The following is a 7,513-nucleotide window of genomic DNA, read 5'->3' as shown; positions in this document are numbered from 1 at the left end:
GATCTTATAATTCCAGCTCCACTGGAAGTTAAGATCCACATGAATCCGAAAACCTGCTTTTATTCTAAGATTGGAAAGTAATTTTTTCACCCACAAGGTATCATTCCTTTGTGGGATGATTGTGGAGTCACAAAATTTATAAGCGAACATCTTAGTGTTCTGAAATCACCAGGAAAATATCCAGGTCAGTGATGTGCAAGCTAAGACTTTTTCTCCCTGCAGTTCCATTTGAAGGTGTAGCAACCTCAAAACATCTCCCATGATACCCTTGCGAGGAAAAAATAATTTCTGGAGTTGCTAATGGGAAAAGAGCTGTTGGAAACTGTTCTTATTTTAGTACTAAAATGAGAAGGTAAAACTGGACTTTGTTATTTTATATTTCTGCAAAGGACAGTTTGGTCATTAAGATTATTCAAATAAATTACTTTTGGGATGGTCTCCAAAAAGGACAATTACAGATAAATTAAAACTTACATTTACCATATTCCTTATTGACCACACTAACATTTCCTCAAGGGCTGAGAAGATGGAAAAAGTGCTGGCATGATTACAGAGAAAACAAGGAGCAAAGAGCCTTTTGTTTATGGTGTTGAAGGACGGGGAGCCTTCTGGTTCCTTCACATCACTGGAGCAGCAGAAATGTAATAACACTTGGACCGAAGTGCAGTGCAAGCACGTGCTGCCAGGTCTTCTTGCACTGACACATCATTGTCCATGGAAGCCAAAATGTCACATGAAAATTAGCAACAACAAAGGTAAGCAGAAAGCACTCACGTCAGCACAACTCCACTTGACATCACTTTCAAAGAAAAATGTTTCATTCTAGAGACAATAAAAAATTTCCTTGGAAAATATCAGGGCACATTTTCCCTCTGTCAATTCTCATTTTATTCTGCATTCTTTTCTAGGCAGTTTAATGAAAACTAGATAGGTTAGGTCAGTCGGTTTTTGTGAAGTCACATGAGAAACCTGTTTGGATCTGCACGACAGGACTCCACCAAGGCTGCTGGATGGATTCTCCAGTAGGGGAAAGAAACATAAATGGGCTGAGGATCAAACACACAGGAAAAGTGGTTCTTGAACTAGAGAGCTTAAATGTAGAACTGGACAAAGAAATGAGCCTGCCTTCCCTCCCTGTGAGATTTTGGTCAGCACAGATTAAATCAGAGCATTCACATAAGTTGTGATGTTATTAAAATCAAAATATTAGTTATCAAAATTGTTTCTTTTGTTCACTTTAATGCTTCTGGCTAAAGTTTTTTAGGTTTGGGTCCAAAGTGTATTGCCATCCCCACCACATCTTCCCTAAAGACACTGGGTGACTTTTCATTGAAAAAAATCCTGAAAACATCCTCGAGTGAACAAAAATTTTGTTTGTTGAAGGGACCAATTTTCCATTGAAAAACAATATCACCAGAAATTAATCAGAATTTACTTACCTATAATTTATCCCAGAGGCAAGAGAGTTGGGAAAGTAAAAAAGTGACATTCAAGGAAGTTACTTCTTTCCTAATGATGGTACAAGGATCACTTTATAGTAGAAATAATGATAAAATGCAGGACACACATCCAGAATACTGTTCCTGGGATGGTATGCCTTTCATTATGAAGAAATTCAGAGGGTTGCAACTCCTTTGAGACAGCAGTTCCTGCTGCAAATTTAAAGATGAAACAAAGAAAATTGACAGAACTCTCAACACCCAATGCTATCCCTACACAGCAGAGCCATATGAAAATGTAAAAATGCATGCAAAAATGCAGTAAAATGAACGTAAAAATGCAGTGGCCTCCAGAGGAAGAGCCCACATGGACTGAGAGGAGCATGGCAGCCATCACAGACTGCCAAAATACAGAATACAGTCAAGAGTGTCAAGAGACTTCCAAAAGGACAGAAACGGAATGAACAAAGCACCACGAACATGCCAGCAGTGTAATCTGCTCAATCTCTGGGTAGAAGGAGGAGGTGAGGACAGTCATGCACAACACTGAGGAGTTATGACCTAATTCCAGAGAATGGATTTAGTCAGCCAAAGGTCTTCTGTTCCAGACACTCCCTGACAGGGACCAAATGCCTCATTACTGGTGATGAGCTGGGATAAGCTGGGCCTGTGATTCTCTCAGAACTGAGAAATCAAGCAGCCTCAGCTATTGCAGTCATCAAACTAGCTGGCTAGTTTTCTAAGACAAAAAAGGGTTGGTTTTTTTGTCTTAGAAGGTGGCCAGGAATGTTCCAGTTCTGTGAAACTAACTGGTTCACAGATTTCTTGTTTGAAGTTCACAGCAGTTTTTGATTTTGTTTGTTTGTTTTCCACTTCATTCCAATAAAAATGATGAAAAGAACAGCAAACTCCATTGTAACTCATTGAGCTGTGTGGAATAGGTGTTGCTGTGGCTTTTACAACGAGGCTGTCCCATCACCTACTATCATCCACTCAGCATTTCTTCCTCATTTCTGTCAAGTGTGGATCCCACAATCTCATTCTCATTATCTGAAACAGCACTCAAGAATTTTCTTCCAAAATATGAAGACTTGCATAATGTCAAACCCCAAAACTTGCTTTGTACAACTACTTCAGCTCTTTTTTCACATTTTAGTCTTTGTACATGTGACTGAGTAATACAAATCACTGCTTTCTGACATTTTTGTCAACTGCTGAATACATTATTCATGAATGTTTATTTATTACTGCTGAACCAGCTCTAGAAGTAGTGAAATAATATCCACTAATCAGTTTTAGTGTGCCTTTTATTGTTATAAAACAAATAATTTGGGAGTGTATTATTTTTTAATCCAATGTGCTATGTTCATTTTAAGGACAGTGTACTCTGATTAGATTTTCATATACCCCTTCCCACACAGAAGCTGGACTAGCACATCTCCTGGCAGCTATTTAAAAGATAGAAAGTATTCCAAAATATGATGCCAGCTATGTAGCTAAGAGCAGACATATGATCAACCTAAATCCCATGGTCCTTTTTTGGGTACACAATTCAGTCAAATAACTGTGTTATTCTAAATGCTATAGACATATGCTTTTGCAAAAACATGAAGGTTCATATACTGGAACAGGCCAAGTGCATTTTGAGATCTTAAACAGACCTTTCATTACCTTACCACTAATTTAATGCCAATTCACATCCAAGGCTATTAACATGGTTTAATAGTACATATTTGTCACATAATCAGTGGTTCATATCCACCTTAGAGTGAAAGGCTTAGGAAAAGATAGATTATCTCTGCTTTTATTTCAATACAGTATTATTTTCCATGAGGAAAGTGACATGAGCCCTTAATTTTTTATGACACATACAATATGGAAAAAAATTAGCATCATATATTTAATCTCTATCACAATTTAAATGCTAAAACATGAATTATCTGCTGCTACAAACTGTAGGAAATGACACCTCTGGTACTGCCAGTGAGCTTTTCATCAGTAGCACCACACCCCCTCAGTTTTCATGTTCTTACAGTCCCTTAAGCAACTTCTAAATAGGAGAGAGGCAACTTAAAAGAGGAGATGTACCAAGTTTTCATGAAGTAGACCAAGGCCACTTAAAAATCCCAGAATTCCAAACAAGTGCCAATCCAATGCATATCTCTTTACAGAAAGAAAACTCTCTGTCAAAGTCCCTTCATGGTTGCATCCAAATACAGATATTTATAATAAATCAATGTTAATTCACTGTTACAAAATCTTGTACTAGACTCCCATCAAGTTGATGCTGTCACTTTGTCTTAAAAATGACTCAAAGCTACTTTTCCATAATAGTTTCTTCAAGAGTTCATTTCTACCTTTCAAAATTAAATGTTTTGATTAAAAGGCTTGTGAGGTCCCTGTAATTTATTGAATTTTATGTAACTTGCAGACACACTTATGTTCATCTGGTGTTTTAGTGTATGCAATTGAGTGGCCATAATGCTGGTTTATGAACAGAAATGCCAGGGTTTGCTGATTCAGCTCAATATCTTATTGAGTTGGTGCACTTAAGTAATAGAATAATGCTAGAGTTGTATGTATGTGCCAGGGAATGCACAGATTAATACATCTCATGACAAACTAATTATGCAGAAAATGTAGAATTTAAATGTCTCCAGTCAGAACAATGTAAAAGGCAAATATGCTGGGAGGCCTCTAAAACATCTTGTCATGCAACAGATGGATTAACAATTGCAATTAAACTGTCCAGTATTATTTCTCTAAATATTATCTATGTAAAAAGTGTAGACTAATATGTGGTGAACAGGTAGAGGAGAAGAGAGCTGGGAGGTGCTTCTCAAAACTGAGAAAAAATTTGAATGCCTAAAATCTTTTACTAAAAAAAAACCCCTACCTGATTGCTTACAAGATTGTCAGAAACATATTTGTAAATTTTAAATAAACCAGGGCTATCTTGTTTTATTGATGTGGTTATATGTTATGTAATGCAGGATATAAAAATGTATTCAAGCACATCATGAAGCACTGATGAGTCAAAAGTTCAGCAGTAAGTCAGCATCTTATTTTCAGTCTAGTTCAGCTCCCAGTCTGCTATCAAATCAGATTGAGATAAACTGGGACTAAATAACACCCATTAACTTTGCTTGGTCTCTTTATGACCAGTATTTTCTCTCTGGAAATATTTAGAGAATTTTTTAAATGGAGTTGTCATTTTTCTACTGCTGAGAGCAAAGTGGTTCACTTCAGAAAGTGCCTTGGGTAACTCTCTGGCAGAAAATGTCACTTTGAGGGAAGGTCCAAGGAAATGTTACTTTAAAGTGTCTTTTACATCTTGTTTCTATCTACTTGGCATCCATTTTGCACATTTGTTAACCCAATTCTTGATCCTTTAGATGTATTTGTCATTGTAGAGAAAGCAGTTTTGTGTCTCATCTGGCAGCTACCTGCTGACCTACCTGCTATCAGCTCTTCAAGCTGGGTTTGTTATCCTAGTTAAAATATTAGTACCATGACAGCTTAAACCTGCAGCTCATTACTAAGTAAAAAAAGTTCTAGAAGTAAACCAGTCCAATTTAATAAAGAAGTTTCTTTGTTTTGTAAACCTGTTAAATTGCTATATAGCCTTTGTGGTGATAATTTCTAACTGTATATATATGTATAGCCAAGTCACTTAAATTGTCAAGCTTGTTGGACACGTGTTTTTCATTCTTCTGTTTAGGTACACCTGAAACATCTCTCCAGTGCTAATAAACCAGCAAAAAATTAATTTTCTGCAGCTGTTATTAACTTATATTTCTTCACCTTTAAGCATAACTGACAAGTGGCACATTTCACTCCCAGTTTGGGGCCATAAGGACAGTAAAACTAGATTATTTCCACACTAATTTCTCAAGTTTTGCTTGAGTATAAGGCCAAGAAGAGGCAGAAAATGGGGGGAGGATGAGGGCATCATCACATACGCAAAATGCAAACAAAGAAACAAATACAACAAAAATCAAAACCACCAAACCCAAACAGGCCAAATTCATGGAAATCTGATCACTGGCATTAGATAATAACCTCTTATTTTGCCATCTCATATGTTTCTGTAGGGTGACTTTCCCTACCACTGCAGGAATGGAGCAGGCAATGAACTCTGTGATAATCCTAAACTAACCATGAAGTCCCCCTTGGCAACATTGTTCTGCTATTTGGAATGAGACAAAAAAAGGGGGTACAAAATACAGTATGACTATACAGTCAGCCCATATTCAAAATGTCCAAGCCAAAAATGCTATTTGGGAAAACAATTCTCAAGCAATTCAGGTTACTAAACTTTACAGGGTTTTGTGAAGGGAACAGTGTTAAGCTTGTTGGTTTTACATTTCCATCTCATTACTTCCCTGCAAATTGTGCAAAATTTGTAGTTGCCTACTAGCAGCTAAAAGCTGGTATCAAAGCCATGTTTTAATTAACAGAAAACTGTACACAGAGCTCAGGGGCTTCACTCATTTTGCTAAATAGAGAAAAATTGACAGAGGTACTTGTTAATATGAGAAGATAATTATGGAAATTCATATATAAACATACCTTTCACTGAAATTTTCAATTTGTGGCCTTATTAAAAGTATTCAGTGCTACTCTTGCTAGCAAAGACATGCAAAGCCTGAGGGGTGAGTGGAGAGCACCACTCTGCTGGTTCCATTCAGCACTTCTGAGACTCAGCCACTGAACTTTTCAAGGTTTAGAAGAAGAAAATTAATTTCATAGGCTGACAAAGTTTTACATTTAATGTAACATAGTCCACTTTCAAGGTACCCTTAAAATTGGGGATTTTGCCTAGACTTCAGTAATGCCAAGTCCCTTTAATTTATTTTCATGGAGCATGAGAACTCCACATGGAAGTGTTGGAAGGCACTGGCTCTATAGCTCACTGTCTTGATTTCAAAATCACCAGAGAGAATTGTGAGAGTTTTCAAAACTAAATTCTGTATGCCGTTGAATTCCTTTTAAGTATTTATAATCTCTCGTCATCTGATTTACTTCCACCTGATGCAGCTTTCATTATGTAATTCTAAAAACCTGGATTTTTATTAAACATTTTCAAGATGAGACTATTAATGTAAATTTAATGTTCCATGTAAGATTATGTATTAAATGTATGTATTAAATATAACAGTAATTTGAACATATTGTAACATGGGTAGCACCAAAGGCAGAAGCTACTGGTCATAGGAGTTGTTCCCCTTCAGTTGTGAATTATTTACTATAACGAAATAAAACATAATTGTTTGTTTTGCAATTCAGATTCTACTGGCTGCTTTTGTTTCAAAAGGAAATGGATGTGCTCTCTGATTTTTGGTCTACCTTTTTAATGTCTGTAGTCTTAGTGTGGATTTACATACCCCCCTGCTTCCCCCAAGCCAATAAACTAATGTTTGTTCTATGCTTCTTGATTAAAATAAGAAAAAAACCACACTGTGCTGATGAACATCTGTTCAAGACAGTTAAATGCAGATTCATGTTTATTGTTTAATTTGCTGGGTGGGCTCAACAACACTGAATTCTCTGCCCATGGGAATTCTACACCTATTGATATTCAAAAAGGCCTGCATTGTTCACCCCTCACCCAGTCAGCACATCCAAATATTGACAATTTTCTTCTAGCACTGCCACACCTGTAGCTGCAATGAATAAGCAACGTCCTTTGGAAAAAGGCATTGATTATGTCTATAAATAGGATGAAGAAATGCAAATTAGTATTCATTTTGGAAACAATGGGCTTTCTGAACATAAAACCTGAAATATTTGGGTCCAAAGTGCCTGACAATTTTCCTGAATATCTTTAAAGAATGCTTAAAATTAGACCCATCATTTCAAAGAGATCACATTATTTTGGTCTTGCCCAGTTTTACAACATAATTATTTTTATGTAATAATAGATTTTTTTTCAGAAGACTTTTCAAGATAAACTACTTTAATTTTACATCATTCCTGTGAGGTGAATGCAAATGTGGTGCAGGTTTATTTGGTCATTTGTTTGTGGGTTTTTTGGGGTTCTTCAGGTTTTTTTAACTGATGAGAAAACAAAG

The sequence above is a fragment of the Lonchura striata genome, chromosome 13 (genome assembly GCF_050655825.1).
Source record: "Lonchura striata isolate lonStrDom1 chromosome 13, ASM5065582v1, whole genome shotgun sequence".
Taxonomy (NCBI): Eukaryota; Metazoa; Chordata; class Aves; order Passeriformes; family Estrildidae; genus Lonchura; species Lonchura striata.
The sequence above is the reverse complement of the archived record's forward strand: the minus strand, read 5'-3'. Positions refer to the sequence as shown.